This window comes from Corvus cornix, chromosome 3, assembly GCF_000738735.6.
Source record: "Corvus cornix cornix isolate S_Up_H32 chromosome 3, ASM73873v5, whole genome shotgun sequence".
Classification (NCBI taxonomy): Eukaryota; Metazoa; Chordata; class Aves; order Passeriformes; family Corvidae; genus Corvus; species Corvus cornix.
The window spans coordinates 15091784-15109789 of NC_047056.1; the positions used below are offsets into that span (position 1 = coordinate 15091784).

The following is an 18006-nucleotide window of genomic DNA, read 5'->3' on the forward strand; positions in this document are numbered from 1 at the left end:
AATCCCTGGTATTAATGGATCATGGCCTTCAACATTGTCAATATTATTGAGAACAATATTGTGACACTGGAAACTCAATCAAACCTCACCTTTTACATTACTTGTTACACAGTTTTTACCTTAGCACTCTGAAAGGAAGCAATTATCCTGGGTCCATGAAAACATCTTAAGTGTAAAAGACAGTGAGTAATGATTGTTGTCCCTTCACCCTCAAAGAAAGCAGATAATTGGAAAAAATAAATAAAGACACTGGTGAAAGAAAAAGGGATATAGATGGGGCCATAGGCCATAAGAAATTCTGCCTGCTTGCATCTGCACAGTGCACTAACAGTTCAGCAATTTCTCAAAGGCAAGTGGGTTGCTTTCGCAGCAGTTCTTGATGCAGCTTTTGGGAGACCTGGGGCTAAAGATTGCCCAGGTGTGATTTGTAATTCTACCTCCCGCCTGTTTCCACATATGCAGTGAAGACTCCTGTACCCTCTTCTTTTTGAGCATAGCTGGCTAAAGGCAAGGATCCCCAGGGAAATCTACAGCAAAATTGTGTTCCTGCTTTATGATGACAGTTAACTTTGAAATTAAAAACTAATAAAGCAAATTCTAACTGAGCCCAAAATGGTACTGGCTTTTTGGACTAAAATTTCAGGGTTGAATAACTGGAATTTCAATATCATCCCATATGTCTTTGTGAAGCAGTATTGTCCCAAATGGCTAGTGATGCAGTGCTTTCTCAGTCCTGCTGAATAAATCTATTTTAAGTCAATTCCCAGGAAAAGAGTTTGAAAACCTCCGCTTGCTGTTGGCATTGTTTATTTGCAACAGTAAAAGTCTGCCAAATTTCAGGCTTCATCCTGCAAACACCAGGAACTCTGTCACTTATCCAGCAAAGCTTTCATCACAGGCTTAATTCCGAAACACATGAATAGTTCCCAGTGACATCTGCAGAGTAAGTCATCTCCAACAGCTTAGGTTAAGCACACCTGTCCCCTGGACCAGAGGGATTTGTTTGTACATTTTTCAGAGCACGGCACTGCAAGAAAATGTTCACCAGTAGAAGGTACCTGAGGAGTTGGTGACTGGTGTTCCACAGAGGTGAGCGGGGCAGGGGAGGGGGGACCAACTATAGTGAGAGATGGCATTTGGGAAGGACAGGAGACTTGTCTTCATGCCTTGAAATTTATATTCCACTTCATCCCAAAGATTCGGTTAGCTGGAAGTTTACCTTGGTCTGGGAGTGTGTTCAGGCAAAACACAATGTCAGTCTTCCACAGGCTTTGGGGAGTTCTGCTGGGTTTCAGGGGTTTCAGTTTCCCTACAGACCTCTGCCCAGTGAGGGAAATGCTGCAGAGGTAGAGGATGGAATGACACAGCATTGCTCAGCCCTCAGAGATGTAAATGGCTGCTGGTGAAGGAGGATCTTCTGCTACAGACTAAAACCTGGCACAGTCATCACTTCACTGCACTGTGTGATTTTAATCTGATGGAGCCTTTTTTATTCAAATCTCATTGCTCTTGACTGACATCAGGAGTAAAAATCTTGAATAGAAATGTTTCTGTCTGTAATTATAATTGGATTTGACAAACTTCCCCTCTCCACTACATTGACCATGCAATGATTTCTTTCAGTTCTATGCTTGTTTGGGAAGAAAACCTGGTATATCATCAGTATGAATTGCTCTGTAGAGAGTTTACGAGGGCAGGTGCACCGGAGAGAAATGGATAGTATGGCCTTGTGTCGATAGGAACTGTTACTGGCACGGGAGAAGTTTAATTTCAATCTCACTGTAAAACATGAAGCCAATAAGTTTGTGGGTAGGGAAACTCACACTAAACACACTCATCCAAGCCTTACAAACATGAAGAGGGCTCTGACTCAGATGGTTTGAAGGCAGGTCAAGGTGAAACCACCCTGCTCACAGAAAATGAAGCAGTGACAGTGCTTGGGTGGGTGGATGGCTTTATTTCAGTCCAGTGAATGTAGTGCTGTGCACAAGATGTCCTCTGGCTGTAGGATTACAATAAGGGGCTGTGGTGTGGAAATTGGCTTGTGCAGCAGAAGCCTTAATGTTCAGGAGCTCGGAGTGTGGCTCACCAGGAATGTTCTGTAATGTAAAATATGATGGGGCTTTTTGCTCTGTTTTGTTGTGTTTTGTTTTATGAGAGCTTACTGCGGCTTTTAGCGGCCTTCCTGAGATGAGCTCTCAGCTAATGTGAAATGCATTTACAGTGCTGGCTGCATGAAGTGCTCTCTGATGGAACAGTCTCGCTGCATTTCCAGTTTCTGCATTTGTCTTCCTTTGAACAAATGGGGAAGAAATAGTTAATGATTAAACTTAGCAGATAATACTGTTTACAGCTACTGAACATATTAAAAATGGATTTCCGTCCTCGACAGCTTTGTGCCTTTGAGGATTCTGCTTGTGTACAGAGAAAAAGTCATTTTGCTCTGCTACAGGCAGCAGCACGGGAGTCCTGTGCTTGTGCAAATTCTTGCTCTGAAATCCTATTTCTGTTCTCAGCATTGCTTGTTCCAACCCAAGGTCATTCAGACTGAAAAGATATCCTTAACCTGAGTGCATGGAAAGCATGAAAGGCACAGGTGATGGTCTGTCAGTTAAATAAACTGGTATAATAAACTGAATAATGCCAGGGGAGAAGCAGGCGCAGGACCTTACCTGGAATTTTGTGCTGCTTTTGCCATTCAGACTGTTGGCCATCTCAGCCCTTGATATGTGAAACACCAGCTTTGGCTCAAGTATTTTTAATGCGGGGTTTTTGCTCCTGCATGCTGTGGGCTACTCATGAACTGTCAAAACAGGCAAAAACCTGTCAAATGCTCCTTAAGATGAAGGCAAAGCGATTGCTTTGAAAGACACATTGCAAAAAGGTGCTCTTCTAAGATATCTCATAAAGTGTTGGGCACCTCTGTGGTTGTTATCATTAGAAGGACAGGAAGAGCTTGATGGGATGTAGGACCTGGCATGGTGCTGGTTGTGGAGTTTGCAATTTCCTTCCCCTTCAGACTTTTGACATGAACCAGAAAAGTGAGCCTTTGTTTTAAAAATTACTCTGGTGACCATCTGAATCATCATTATGGACACTGAGGTGGATTATTTGCTCTCCTGAACCTTGCCTTGACAACATCTTTGCAAATCTATGGAAAACAGTATTATTGCCTTTTTTTTTTTTCAGGGTAAGGTTTGCTCCCAACATAGAAGGATAGGAAAACAATTTCATTGAGCTTTATTGTTCTTTGCCAGTACATGGCAATCTCATTTCCTGAATCTTTAGTTTGTAATTAAATGCAAACTAGAGTGTCATGGTCAAGGAATTTTGCCCCTTAATACATCTTTAAATCGAGGTTTTAATGCATATAAATTACAACAGTTTTAATCAGTGCACTATATATTTTTATTACTATGAATAAGCTTGAGAGACATTATTTATGAGGAATCAAGTGAGATTTTATGGTGGGAGCCTTAAAGGGACTCCTTTCACATAATTAATTAAAAGCAGCTCCACCAAAATCAGCAAAATGTGACAGCAGGAGGGATCAGAGCTTTCTCCTCCATCTTTACTGAGCACATCAGAATTCCTTCACAGTCTGGTAATTAAACTAATGACTGCTGAGTGTCTGCCTCTTACACCAAGCCTTAAAACATGGTCAGGTTTTTGAGGTTTTTATGCTCAATGGAAAACCCAAGGTATCTCAGTACCTGAGATCATGACATGGAGTCTTACATTGCTATTATTTTTTCAGAAATATTAACAGAACTTCTTATCCTCTGGGAGATATCTGGTCATCTAAGAATCCCCCCTCCCCTGGGGAATATTTTAAGGACAATGGACATGTGTTGACCTCTCAGAATCAGAATAAACCTGCCTCTAATAAATAATGACTGCTTTAGGGAAAAGGTTTTGTTGCTAAACATTGAAAGTGGAACCAAGCCACTAGATTTGCTTCAGCCGAGTTGTAAACTGCCCTGCTTGTACAGAACATGGGAAATAAAACTGGAATTTTATTTAATGTAGTTGTAGAAGGGACCAAGAAAATAGCCATTACTGACTTAAAACTGCCTCTTGTGCACTGTAGAGAGAAGTAAGTCCCAGTGTAACAGGAGCAATAAAATGTCATTAAATACAAAGAAAAAGTCTGTGTCAGTGGTTCTGCAAAATTGTTTTTTGCTGGAGATTGCTTGCAGAATCAACTGGAAACACTTTTCCTAATGACCAATGTGCAATATAAAAGTCACATGGTTTGCCTTCATCCCATAGGGCTGGAAGTTCAGAATCTGGACCAAAACTTTTTTCCTCTGACTTTCCTCTGACTTACTTAGATCAGTACTCATAGCCCTAAGGACAGCTACACAATTTGGACATCTTTGTAAAAGAAAATGTACTGCCTGCCATAGGAACCTGGATCCTAAAACAGTCTGCAGCTGGCAGAAAAGGCAAGCAAACACCCCAATGGTTTAATAAAACAATGAAATATTAAAGTTGTCTTGATGAAATCTCTGTTCTATTTGATTCAACTAATGCAGACATTGTCACTTAGGACCAGAGGAGATGTTCTGATCATCAGGTAAAGGTAGAATGTAATCCAGTGATTATTCTGGGGAGCCTAAGACATTGAGTCTAACTCAAGCATGTCTTTTGGAAAGACTTCAGTAAGTTGCAGTGATTAATCAAGTTTAAAAATGTACATCAAGTTTCTAATTCAGATTTGCCTGGCTCAAGTTTCCAGACATTAGTTGTTGTTTTATACTTACTGTTTGATTTCTTGTTTAGTACTTACTATTTGTTTTTGTGAAAGCACTTATAATCCAGAAACGTTTTGGTAGTATTTTTGAATTTGACAGCATATTAAGATATTCCTTGATCTAAATCTCATGTTGGGCTCCTCAATATTGTGACTGTACTTTTGTAGAGTGGAGCTCTTCCCAATTTCAGTCTAGACCCGTGTCTAAGAAATAGAGAAAACAAGGCAAAATAAAGAGAGAAAACAGGATGCACAGGGAGAGACATCAGAAACATGAAGTCCTTGGTTCTGGCTGGTGCCATGTCCAAACTCTTGCTAGGCTGTCCACGGTAAGGCTGGGTCACAGACATGGCTTCAGACCACAAACTACAACAGAGTTTTTGGAAGGAAGCAGAGGGGCCACCAGGGATTTCAAGAGCGGCATGGAAAATCTTTAGAAAATCCCTGGGCAACCCTGTTTTCTGGGTGCAAAAGTATTCTTCTGTTTTTCCCTCTGCTTCCTCTTCAAGAAAGGGAGTGAAGGATGAATTACTTGAGGGAATGGCATTAAGTTGTGTCAGGGAAGGTCTAGGTTGGATATCAGGGAAAGGTTCTGCACCCAGAGGATGGCTGGGCACTGAACAGGCTCCCCAGGGCAGTGGTCACAGCACCAAGCCTGACAGAGTTCAAGAAGTTTTGGACAACACTCTCAGGCACCTGGTGTGACTCTTGTGGCTGTCCTGTGCAGGGCCAGGAGCTGGACTTTAATGGTCCCTGTGGGTCCCTTCCAACTCAGAATGTTCTATGATTCTATGAATTTCAGTATTGCAGCATATGTTTTGCTAGTAATTTGCATCCTATTTAAAAACCAGTGACAGGGACAATAATGCAATCTGTCTGTGTCAAATATTGGAAGTTAAAAAAAAGATATATATAAATCACATTGCAACCATGGAGAAGGCCATGGTATAAATAAGGAGACAGTGGAGAAAAAGGGAAACTGTTAGATGCCTCATTGTCCAATATATAAATTGCTACATGTAAGACACTTAAACTGCAAGAAGGAATAAAAGACACTGAAAAATAAGGGAGAAAGCCAAAAGACAACCTGAGGATACAGACTGGCAAACTGGTCTCAGCTTACATGGTGACTGGTGCCATTCAGAAGTGGAAAAGGAAATTGCTGTTAAAAACCAGCATCTGTTGGGAGGTGCAGCAGCACAGGTGGCTGTGGAGCTCCCCTTGCAGCAGTTTCCTGGAGGGGATTGTGAATGAGCCTCTTCCAATTGCTCCTATGACCATGGTCACAGGCCTGCAGAAGCTTTGTGCACTTGGAAACTCTCTCTGTCAAGTTCTGCTGTGGCTCTGTTTCAGTAGAGTGCCTGATTGCAGCTCCAAGGGAGTTGCACAAACCTTGAAGGGACCTCCAGATGAAATACATATTGGCTGCAGTATTTTGGGTGCTAATAACCCATCTAAACCTGTCTGAGTTCCACAAAGATCACAGCAGGAGCCTTTTCTCAGCAGAACAATCCTGTGCCCTGCTTCCCTATTCCTCTTTCAGAGCACTGGGGAAGGAGAAGGGAGAACTATTCACGAGAAAGCCTCTGAAATTTAAAAACAGAAACAAAGTGGTTTTCCCAGTCTTTTATTCTTAGAAACACCAGAGTGATGGGACATAGAGGGCTGCAAGGCTGTTCTGGCTGGTTTCTTTCAGTGCTCTGGGTGAGACTTTTGAGCCAGCTCTCTACCTGCAATGCCAGCCCAAGGTGGTGGCGGTGGGCTCAGTGTGACACAGGGGTAGCTCTGGAGTGTCCATGTCCACGCTGGTGCCTGGAGCTCCGCTCCACAGAGCTGCTCCCCCTGGGTGCCTTGTTTTCAGTCAGGGTGGCTACAAACCCTCCAGGCCTCCCCCTGTGCCTCTCTGCAGGGCTGCACTGGGCAGGGGGGATGAAGCAGTTTGGGTCATGGCCTGGGGGACACTTCTGCAGTGCAGTCCATGGTGTGGGCCATGTCCCTTGTCCACAACCCCAAACAGCTCTTGGGAGGAGCTGCTTCAGCCTCCTTGTCGGACATAATGCATCCTCAGGGCTTTTAATGATTCAGAGAAATGTCTCAAGTAGGGGAACAGAAGAGAAATTCACTGATAGGACCTTCCCAATCCTTTTTTGCCAAGGTTAAAAAAAAATCTGGAAATTAAACCTGGAATCTATTTCACTGTCTCCTCCTTTCTCCTCTCCTCCCCTTCTTCCTTCTGTTCCATCTTCCCCACAGAAAAAAATCACCACGCAACTCAAGGGGGACATTCCTGCAGAAGGAGCTGGGAATTAATCTTGTTGCTGAAATGAAGAATAGAAAAGTTCTTCAAAACTTTGTCATTTGTTCATAAAATACTTATGGACTTAAAAGGACTTATGATTTATTTGTCCTCCCTTTCTCATTAATCTTTGCCATCTTCAGGCATTCAAGAAATGTATGTCAGCTCCCCCTGATTCGTTAAAAGGAATAAAAAGGTTTCCTTTATCTGCCTTCTTTTGCTGAAAACTGTAGGACTGGACTTTATGGATGTTTTTGGGAAACATAAAAAAAAAAAGAAATGTACTTTGAAAATTAAATAGAACCTTAAGAGGAATATCAGCTCTTACTGTATTTGTGATAAAACTGTATGATTTAGACTCTAGGTATAGCATAAGAAAAAGGGAGCACATATATCTTTATTGAATGGATGTGCCCTTCAGGAGTAAGGAGCCTTTAGTAACACTTGCTTTGAACCTGCTGCCAGAAGAATCCTTGGCCTGCCAACATACACCTGCATCTAATGGACATGGCAGGACACAGGCTCTCATGGCTTTGCAAGGGCACTGTGCAACTCCAGGATTTGTTGAAGTACTCTTGACACCTCAAGTTACTGATTGCAAGCCTCTCCCAGCATCACCCAATGAATGACAGAAAGAGGGAAAGGTGACACTCTAGGGAAAAGTGGCTATCCTCCCATTAATCAATGGCGAAAACCTACTCACATCATTCCCTCCAGCACAAATAAAGGTGAAAAATCTCATTTCTGCTCAACAGGGCTATGGCTAAGATAGGCAGATCTTCAATCAAAGTGTGCTGGGAGAGTCAGGTGTGTGTTTTGGAACCCAAAACATGGAACTGGATGTCAGCAGTTGTACTAAGAGCGGAAAAGCTTCCCAGGCTCCCAGCGGCACGCCAGGATTGCAGAGAGCTAGGTATGAATTTCTTTCTCTCTTTGAGCATCCACTCTAAAACACAATTTCTACAGCTTTATTAAATGGACCTGACTGTGAAAGTGGGTGCTATATATGTGTATATTATGAGTAATATTACTGTAGAAGTGTTACAGTAAATTTCTAATGCATTTTCCTTTCATTCTCTTCCCTCATCTCCATTCTAACATTTTTGAGGTGGAGCTGCTGGATCACATTCAGAGGGGATGAAGGACTGTTTTGTCTCTCAGGCGTGTTTTCCTTCAAGGCAGCACTGTCTCTTGCAGCTGTGGTGGTGAAGATTGGCCGCTGAGGTCTTGCCAAGGAGCTGTGGAGAGCTGAACTTGTGCTTGAACTTGTCTCTCCTATGCTTGAGAAAATTCTCTGTGCTGTCAGGGGTCTGTATGAAAGTTATTGTTTGAATATTTTGTAGTGAGAGACTCCCTCTCCAGCTGGAGAGGAAATCAACTGTCAAAAAGTTAATTGAAGACAGTAAAAATGCACCATTTAGTGCAAGTAAAGGTGTGCATACACAGAGAGTAAGGGTCAGCTGTGAGCGTCCATCCCAAGTCTCTAGAGAGATGTGACCCTCTGCAGCTCTGCTCCCAGTAGAAACATCGCTCCACCTGCAAATGTATTGGATGCTAGGGCTTGAAATTGCTCCATATCTGTTCATTTCAATATATATGAACCTGAGTAAAGCCTCAGACCTGGGTACTTCAGTATAGAGAAATCTTCTCAATAGTCAAAGATTTCCTTCCTAAACTTGATCCGTTTCTCTTTGGTTTTCACCATTTTTCCTTTCTCACCCAAAGCTACCCTGAATAATTGTGCATTTTTTAAAATTGACATCTTAGACTATTTAGAATTATTTGTGAGTAGTTACCATGTACCCTCTTAGACTGCTATTAACTTGCCCAGCTGATGTGTGTATGGTCTTGTGAGGACAATTTGTGGGCAGGATTGCTTCTCCCCTATACTCGAAGCTGGTTTTGGTACAGCTTTCTGTAATTTATGTCTCTCTGTTTCAATGAATTTAGGACACCCCTGCCTCACCAGTATATTTCAGTATTTACTAATTTTTGGAATTTTCCTGCTGAACTTTAGGTTGTTAATGGAGATGATGGGAAGTGGGACATACAACCCTTTTAATCCCACTGTTACAAATCTGTGTGCTGTAGGTAACTAAGACTACCTGTGTATCAGCCTCAAGGTGAAGGTAATAAATCTTGCTCATCCTTGGGACACTTTGCCAAGTGACTGATTAAAACCAAATCTTCACGGAAATTGTTCTCTCTGCCCATAAAAACTCTGCCCATAAAACCCCAAACCAATCCCTTTTTTCTGTTTCTTTACAGTAGAAGAAAGCTGTTGGTTCTCTGGGAAGACTTGAATATTCTCATTTTAAACTTCTAGCACTACTCTTCACTGCTAGTCACTGTACCCTGCAGGTATTCAGTTCTGCTGAACACCTGGGCTGCACAAGAATGAGAATTAATGTGGTTTTGTCTCAATGCCATTAGGCTGCAGGTGTCAGTCTGCAGACAGTTTCTGGAGAAGGCATGTCCTGCCCCAGGAGAAAAAGCAGGAGCAAGCAGCAAAGCTGCCAGCAAAAGTGCTTTTTGGAGGCAGACAAGTGGCTGATTGGCACTGTTGGGGAGGCAGGGGAGTGTTTGGGTGGGGAAAGAAGGTATTGGAACAGAGAGGAGGTTTTAACTGCAAATGTGTGGAGGGCATAAGGGAGATAAAACACTGCTTAAGAAATTGTGTGATTTAAAAAAATACATTATTTGGCTGTCAAGTGAATTATAGAGGAGAAAGGGAGATTATTCTTTAGATGCATTGTAGCGACAGGACATAAAGGATTAGACATGCTGTGTGAGCCATAAAGCTTTCATCAAGCAGAGAAAGAGTAATGATCTTGGTTTTATTGTGCTGTTTTCAGGCTGACAAAGTTCTAATTTTGTTCCAAAAATAAAGTTATGAACCAAATTGAAAGGGCTCTTAAATTGAGTATGTTTGCTTCTGTGGTGGTGTATTGACTGTGCCTAAGACAGTTTGATAACTGTCTGTCAGAGGTGTAGAGAAGCCTCGTGCTTCATGGGAGCCCAAATAATTCTCAAAATAAAGGCAGATAAAATTTCTTCCCATTGATTAGCTTTCTGCCTGGTTTTATTTGCTTCTGCAGCGCCTCCTGTTAGTGCAGGATGAATACCCAGTGACTTTCAAGAACTGTCAGTCTGACCACAACCTCTCGTGGGAGGAGGGCTGTGTTTGATGTGCCTGTGCTGGCTCTGGCTTCTTCAGCTCAGAGTCAGGAAATGCTCTCCCAAAAGTGCCTTGCCTGCCTCTCACCCCCACTCTTCTGAGTCACATGGGAACCTAATCATCAATCAGCCGTGGGGAAAGTGCTGCTGCTACCTCTTGGGGCTGTGCTGCTCCAGCACCACTGACCTCAGTCAGCCAGAAACATCCAGCTTGCCTTTCACATAAATGCCAAGCCCAGTAAAAACAGATGAAGGCTCCATGTCAAGCTGGAGAATTCACCTAACAGAGGAATATCAGTGGCCTGGCTTCAGCTGGGATACAGTTAATTATTCTTAGCATCTGGTACACTACTGTTTCGGATTTAGGATGAGAATAATGTTGATAACACACTGATGTTTTAATTGTTGCTTGATTGCTGCTCAGGGACCAGCTGGGCACAGTTCAGCAGGTGGTGAGAAATTGTATTGTGCATCACTTGGTTTACTTGGGGTTTATTCCTCTCTTTCTTTTTGTTATCTCCCTTTTCATCATCATTCTTAATGTTGTTATTATTATAATTTACTTTATTTCAATTATTAAACTCTTTGAACCTCAATCCACAGGTTTTATCTTTTTCTGATTCTCCTTCTCACCCACCCCACCAGGCCAGAGGGGATGAAGTGAACAGGCAGCTGCCTGGTACTTAGTTGCCATCTGAGGTTAAACCATGACAGCCAGGCACTTCAATTCTATTGCTTCATATTTGTTATGACTTGGACAGCCCCTTGATTAGCTGTGGGGGAAACTTCAAATTCTAGAGCTTTTTTTTTACTGGAATGTCAAGTACTGCTCTTCTACAACACTCAGAACAAGGTAGATGGTGGGGAATATAAAAAATACATTTAAATCCCTTCTGTAAGCAAAATTCAAAACTCAGAGGAGGAATTTAACCTCCAGAGCTCACAAGAAGACAATATAACAGTGTGGTCACCTGCAATTATTTTGAGTCATTCACTGTTTTGAATCACTCTTATGTGATTCACATGGGCTGAGTGAAAATGCAGACCTGACCCGCTAGCTGCTATCTTTTCTCCTTTTTTTTCTTCAAATTTTTCCCATTTTTCTTAATTCTCTCCCTTCAGTTATTTAACAGCAAATTTATCTCAATTTCCAAACTGAATTTAACAAAGAGAAGGATATATTAACTACACATTCAACATATAAAGGGTGTGACACATGAATGAAGCACCAGAAAGATAAGGAGATATTAAAAAGAAGTTATTCTGATTTATAAGTACTGGAGATTTGCATTTTCGTACCCTCTAATCAATTTGAAGGCTAGAAATGTACTTGAAGGAACTTCACAAAGGTATCTCATGCGTGCTCATTGGTACTTTCATAATGTTCATGTCTTTCCCCTTCTCATGAGTTCCCACTGATGATAACCTTAATTAAATCAGAAAATTTTGTTAGCAGTTCCTAAGTGTATTGTCTTCCTCTTTGGGTTGCACTTTACAATTAAACTAATTTATTAGACTGTATTTATCAAAATTATCTGTTTCTTCCAGTAGCATATTCTGATTCTTGCCAGCAAGTCCTGTCAGCAGCTGAAGGAAGTTCTTTCTCACCAGATTTTTTTTTCTTCTTCTTTTTGGAGAGACAGTATTGCATGAAAACAAAATATGAAATAAATATTTCTAAGCTTGAGCCACAAAAAACTTCAGCAGATCCTTTCTTCATCCCAGAAGTTTCTCTTTACCTGTGGGTGTTAACATTTACTCTTCAAGTGGGTCCCCTCTCTCATGCTGAACCTCTTCTCTGCCTTAGCTAAAATTTCTTCACGAAGCTCTTCATCAAACACAAGAAAATAAGGTGTAGTGCATCATGTTTTGGAAAAAAACCCCATCAATCTCTTCTCCAGGAAAGAGATAACATTTATCTTTAGTAATTTTATTCTATACTTCATCCCTCGTTCCCTTGTGTATAGGTTTGCACTTATTCTTGCATTCCAGCTTCATTCTCAATCCTCCATAAAGTCCTATTAATTTAATGCCTTTCTCAGTCACTTCTTTCCACTATCTTAAATATGGATAAGCCAGGGAAAGGTCATCAGCTTCAACTGCTCCTTTAATACAGAATGGAGCCAGGAATAAAACAAAGCCCAGATAAAATCAAACCAAACCTGGAAGGATTGAGCTGAAAAGCAATAATTGCTTGGCTGTACCCAACAGAACTACAAAAGTGCTTAATTTAATCCTGAAAACAAAAACTGAGAGGATTATTGGCAAGGACTTGATGAAAGAAAACACTGTTGATAATATTGATCGTCCTTGGCACTTTTTTCCTCCAGAAAGTGCTTTACAAACACTAATTAACCAGAGTATTGCACAACCTATGGATCTCTTCTAGTAGAGTTTTTAAGCTATGCTGCTTCTGTGATATCTGGCCAAAGACTAAGCAAAGTATAGTGAAGCTTGCTCTGGTGGAAAAATGGACTCGTTTCAATCTCGTGACCAGTCTTGGTGTGTGCTAATGTACTCTGCTTTATCAAACAGCAGTCAGCACTTCTTAATGGAGGTGCATTTGTTCTTGCCTAATTGGGTGTTAAATAGGGGTAAAACATCATATTCACTCCTAGTCCTTGGGTGGAAGGGTTGGGAAGGAGAAGGCGAGGTGCTGGCAGCGAGACAGGGCAGTTCACATTGCTGGCTTTGCTTGGGTTTTGGGGTTTTTTAAATTAAAGCTCCTTGGGGCTCTGTCCATTACTGCATATCCATAGAGGAGTCTGGAGGACCCATCTAGGGTCTAACCACGGCTGAAAACCACCGAAGTGTTGCTGTCTCTGCAGTCTTCACTCTTCCATCAAGTGAGTCCCTACGGTGATGATCGTGAGATTGGCCTGTAGAAGAGTTAAACACAGTTCCAGTTACTAATAGTGAATAATAATAATGAAGTAACTATTACCTTTGCCTGCAGTCACATCTGTCATGCATCACTGATATGGAGCCCCTCAAGATCTGAGCCGAACTTCACAATTTTTTTTTTAGTTATGAATCAGTAGCAATAGCTGGACAGTTTTGATTAAGCAATTGTATTGTGAACCTTGTGCTCTTGGCTAATCTTTTGTTTTAAGGGAAAGGGAAGACAGTCCCAAGATGAATGGGCAGTCTGGACCAGAGCCACCAGGAGTGAAGTCAGCAGAACTGAGCAGTAACTTGGGGAAAGGTAATTCTGGCAGTGGGAGACCACAACCACCAACCCATTGACCACCTACTCAAAACAGACCCCAGAGTGAAATGGAGGAAAAACTGTGCATGCAGACTAATTAGCATGAGAGATATCAACTAGCAAACAGGGGGTTGAGTGCTGATTAATAAGAGCTATGTAATCTGTAACCAGTGGATGCTGATGCCTTTGTTAAAATGTTTAATTAGTGTAAAGTTTGGATGATCAGGGAGCCAGCCTTTTGTGGGTTGCCACCCAGCTCCCTACTTTGCATAAACTAGAAAAAAAATATTAGAAATACCTCACCTTGCTGTGTGAATTGACGTTGAGCACCAGGTAACTATCCCACACTGGGGACAACATAGCTAAAAGCAGAGGAAGCCTCAGCTTTAGTTTCTGCCTCCATCTCTCATGCTGACTGTGAAGCACAGCAGCTATTTAACACAAAAAACCCAGTGGCCAGTTCTTCTTTGTGAGGGATAAATCACCAAGCCTTACAGGTTTCAAGATACTCAGTAGTGCATACACTGTCCTTACAGTGCTCTCATGCATCAGGTATTTTTTCACTTCGACCACCAGTGTCTATCTTCCATCTCCAACTTTTCTCTCTTTGCCATTCCCAGAGATGTGAAATTAAAAGAGGGATATATTTTCAAGTCATGGCATCAATGTCCTTTGCCCTGATAAGTAAAATTGACCTTTCATTTTCGGTAGGAAAAAACTGCTCCGCAGCCCCACCACAGCATGGTCTTGCCCTGCTGTTGTGCCAGGAGCAGCCTCAGCAGTGACCCTGCCCTGCTGCCGTAGCAGGAACCACAACCTCATTGTTCTTCAAGTACTGAACACCTCAAAAGCCTCTACAGTCTTGTGGTTTTGATGAAGACTTTGAGAAGAAGAAGGAAATTGGGAGTTTTATCTGGTACCAGTCTTCTCCATAGGTATGGCAACTGATTCCTGTTTACTGCATCACAGCCCCTACCTCATTGCTGCAAAGAAAAAAAAGCATAAGTGAGGTGTGGGACCTCAAACCAGTGTGGTAATATCTCAACCTGTGCCAGGTGGACCGGTGTCAAGGGAAGAATTACTGGGGAAGGGGGAAGAAAGCAATCCCATTTTGGGTAGAAATCTGCCCAAATGCTAGCTGCAGTCCCAGTTAGTATGTTTGTTTTCCAGGCTCTAATAAAACCCATCTGTATGCAATGACTGCTGGACTAAATTGAGAGAGATTTGGTGAACACATGGCTAACCAGGATTTAGAGTGGAGAGAGCCTGCAGGAGCTCATAGCTCCTGCCTCTGCCAGTGTGAAGGCAATGTGGGAAGCCAAGCACAAGACATCAGACACAGCTGACACTGATACAGTGCCTCGATTGTCACAACCCATTCATTTTCAAGCATTTTTAAATTTAGCATAGCTTATTAGAAGCAGAAGGTGTTTAAATCCAGATGGTGTTACTTGGTTTTAAATGTCCTTTCAAGGGGAAGGGCTGCTTCCCGGTGCATGGTTTTCCAAGTGTGGTACAAGTAAAGTAAAACCAGAAAGGTCTGGAGAAGGGTAGCCTAAAGAATGGCATTCCAGACAGGAGTAATTAAACAGGCTGTGGCTTCTCAGCATCAGTAAAGTCAGTAAGATGGGGAAGGCTCATTTGCTGATCCTCGAAGAGCAGTGTCGTGAGGCACCCCACAAAGCTGCTGGGTGGCAGGTTTAAAATTAAAATAATGAAGTATTACTTCATGTGGTTCGTAATTCAGTTGCAGAACTCATTGCCACCAGCCACGGGAGACCTATCATTCAAAGGGCTTCCAGGAGAAATGAGCTCATCCAGGGAAGAGAGGTCTGCCAGGACCTGTTAACAACAGAGGTGTTCACACACAGGAGCAGTGTTCAGGAGCCACAGAGCGGGTGCTTTTCATGGAAGTATTGCTGCACATCCTCCTGCTTCTTCTTCCAGCCCCTAAAACATCCCACCAGCTACCAGCTGGGGAGCTTTGGTCTGATCCAGTGCTGCTATTACTGTGCAAGGATTCCTCAGCCCAAGTCAGAAAAGTGATACTGAGTCCCTGTGCAAATAACTGGACTATGTTACATGTGCAGAGTAGAGCTGGGTGTTGCAAGAATATGGGGACATAGTGAGACAAATACAGAAATATCATAGTAAGATAGAGCACTTAATGAGCCTGCCCAAAACTAAGTATCAGCATAAAAGGGGACTAAGGGCTTTCCCTGGTCTTAGTCTTGTGGTGGTGTTGTCCCTCAGAGAGTTGGTGCAAAGTAGCTGTGTGATGCTAGAACAGGAAAATGAAATTTATAATAATCATGAATCACAGAGGAAAAAAACCAAGTATCTTTTAATGCAGGATAATAGAAATGCATTCAGTATTTATTATGATCCCTCTAATCTGAACACGATCTGAATTTTATATTTTGAAAGGGAGGGAGTGATCAGACATAATTCCAGTGCAGCTGCAGACAATGCTCTTTTGTGGCTGATTATCCATCCAGAATTCAGGACAGTGAATTCAGCCTTTTCAGTTTTGCACAGCCCATTTGTTTCCAGACTGCTTTGGTTTTCCACAGTATTTTAAGTGGAAGAAACCATGCTAGAAGGTAACACCTCTGCAGTCTTACCCAGGTGTATGTTAGCTACCATCGGTGTGTGCCCCCAGGGACCAGAGTAGTGGTGAGAGCTCCTGCCTGGGAGCTGGGAAATTGGGATACAGCTGGCTTCTCAGCTTGCTGTTAAGGTGCACTTCATTTCTGTTGTTGAAACCTCTCTTGTGTGCAGGAAAAGCAATCCCCATTTATTATGCTATAGGGAAAACACCAGCTGGAGAGTCTGTGTAGCCTTGTGGTTTTGAGGTTTGTGTTTGGGTTGCCCTGAGAATACTGCAGTCTTCAGGTTTGAAAAAAAAATTGGTGGCCCCACTGCGTTTTTTGAGGTGGCAGAACCAAGACTATGTGATTTATATATGATTTGCAAATCCTGGGATACTGAAATACTGTGTTTCTTTTCCATGTCCTGGGTGTAGCTGGCATCTAGACCAGCACTAGACATAGGATGACCTGCAGCTGCTCTTACTTTACCTCTGCAGAAGAAGTTTTCTAATGATGCCCAAGTTGTGCTGACTCAGCATCTGATTGTTACATGCTTTTTTTCAGGAAAAACAGCAGCATTTTTCAACCAGTTGGCCTCATCCTCCCTCCTGGCCTTGAAAATCCATGAATCTGAAACACAGAAGATGAAGAAGGATTTCTGCTTGTATCAAGAAAACCCTTTTATTTCTCAATGTTAATATTCCTAATTTACATTTACTGCTTGGGGGTTTGGAGATGATGTGGAACAGCAACTATGAACCCTCCCTCCACATATGTTGGGACAAGCACCTATTTATAGCTTTTGATTTGCAGTTGGAGGAAGAACCATAAATATTCCCTACTTCAGCAGGAAAACAGTTCCAGCACTATAAAAAAAGAGCCTCAGTACATAGGAATGGCATAGGATTTGGGCTGCATTGATTATGCTGCTTCAGCTAAGATTTATCTGTTTGAAGTTTCTGAGACTGGTGCAATCTTGTGTTCATTTAAAGATAGCACAGCCCCATGGGGCCGGTTGTTAACTTTGCATCATTAACAGAATGGTGTGCAAAAAATGCTCGGTGAAAACAGCCCAACTCCTTGGCTTTATGCTCCTGCATATTCTAGGAGGAGACCTAAAACTCACTGATGTGAAAATTTGCAATGTATTATTATGCCTTTGGGGACATGACAATAATTTGTGATACCACACCTTTTAACTAGTCATCTGTGATGAGGAGAGAGGGGAAAGGGCTGTAATTGTTCTGCATGTTTGTTAAAGGATTATTTCACTAGGTGTTTGATAAAATACAATCCTTCATGATCATGTATAATTTTGCAGTGTTAAAAATAATTATCAGAATAGCTTTTTACAGTGTTGTGTTTTAATGTAGCTGGGTAGGTGTTTCATATGCAGTTTATTGATGTTGTATTTTGATGTCTCCAAGGGGGATGTGGAATTGCTCTTCCCTGGTCAGAATTTCTCAATACTTTTACTCACACAGTGCACCTATCCTCGGTATTTCTGTTGCATGCAGTTCCAGTGAAAATAAATGTTCTTAATTCCAGCCAACTGAAATGCAAACAGTATGTTAAATTAAATATAATTACTCATTTTAAAAGGTCACTCTTGTCTTTTTATTAATGCTATTTTTTTCCTGAAACCTGTTTCACATTCAGATCACTAAAATGAAGAGCAGTGTAACCCAAAACAGTCGGAGCTGTGGCTGGTAGTGGAAAGGAGAATTCTGGCACCTGTGGCTCCTTGGTCCGAAGTGTAGCCACTTATTTCTTGGGCTCTGCATAGTCTCCAGCCAGAGAGGTATCTGTGTCTGCAGAGACATGCCCAGCCCTCTGTGGATCTTCTCATCCTCTCAAAATATTTTCTGCTCTCCTGAACCACTTGTTTTCTGCAGTGATGTACACAGGCTCTGTTGTTCATTACAGACTTCTGCTCTGAGCTACATGGACTGCAAAATACTTTGAGATTCCAAACCAA

General features: G+C 42.0%; 1 long non-coding RNA gene across 2 annotated transcripts; it reads left to right on the forward strand.

The window, feature by feature from the left end:
- The first annotated feature begins 5514 nt into the window (after window positions 1–5514).
- On the forward strand, window positions 5515–17629 carry LOC104685589. 2 transcript variants are annotated; one of them, XR_002273327.2, is made up of 4 exons: window positions 5515–7965; window positions 13343–13434; window positions 14149–14372; window positions 16593–17629. It is a non-coding gene; the product is annotated as an uncharacterized LOC104685589 (long non-coding RNA). The 2 variants fall into 2 exon arrangements; XR_002044118.3 differs by having other exon boundaries at window positions 5515–13434.
- Window positions 17630–18006: the final 377 nt, after the last annotated feature.